Source organism: Sinocyclocheilus grahami, unplaced genomic scaffold (assembly GCF_001515645.1).
Source record: "Sinocyclocheilus grahami isolate Dianchi unplaced genomic scaffold, SAMN03320097.WGS_v1.1 scaffold374.1, whole genome shotgun sequence".
NCBI classification, from domain to species: Eukaryota; Metazoa; Chordata; class Actinopteri; order Cypriniformes; family Cyprinidae; genus Sinocyclocheilus; species Sinocyclocheilus grahami.
The window spans coordinates 146707-147521 of record NW_015505553.1 but is presented as its reverse complement, the minus strand read 5'-3'; positions in this window follow the sequence as shown (position 1 = coordinate 147521).

The window sequence follows — 815 nt, the reverse complement described above, 5'->3', positions numbered from 1 at the left end:
GCAGAGCAGTCTAAGGGGCAAAACTCGACGTTTGTCAACCTTCTCAGTTGCTGAAGTTTCTGGTCTCCAAATGGAGGTGTGGGTTCATATCCCACTTCTGACAAAGGCTCTTTTAGAGTGAATCGACTAGAAGTAGAATTTGAAGTAATTATGAAACAATAAATTATATATTTTGGATCATTCAATTTGCCATCTGACCAACTCCAGCGATAGAATTGCCCTTCACATCCTTGCATGTTTTTTGTCAGAATGGCCGAGCGGTCTGAGGCGCCAGATCCAAGGCTTATCAACCTTCTCAGTTGCTGAGGTTTCTGGTCTCCAAATGGAGGCGTGGGTTGAAATCCCACTTCTGACAAAGGCTCTTTTAGAGTGAATCGACTAGAAGTAGAATTTGAAGTAATTATGAAACAATAAATTATATATTTTGGATCATTCAATTTGCCATCTGACCAACTCCAGCGATAGAATTGCCCTTCACATCCTTGCATGTTTTTTGTCAGAATGGCCGAGCGGTCTGAGGCGCCAGATCCAAGGCTTATCAACCTTCTCAGTTGCTGAGGTTTCTGGTCTCCAAATGGAGGCGTGGGTTGAAATCCCACTTCTGACAAAGGCTCTTTTAGAGTGAACAGACTAGAAGTAGATTTTTAATTAATTATGAGACAGTAAATTATACATTTTGGATCATTTGTTTTGCCATCTGACCAACTCCAGGGATAGAATTGCCCTTCACATCCTTGCATGGTTATGTCAGAATGGCCGAGCGGTCTAAGGCGCCAGACTCAAGGCTTATACACCTTCTCAGTTGCTGAGGTTTG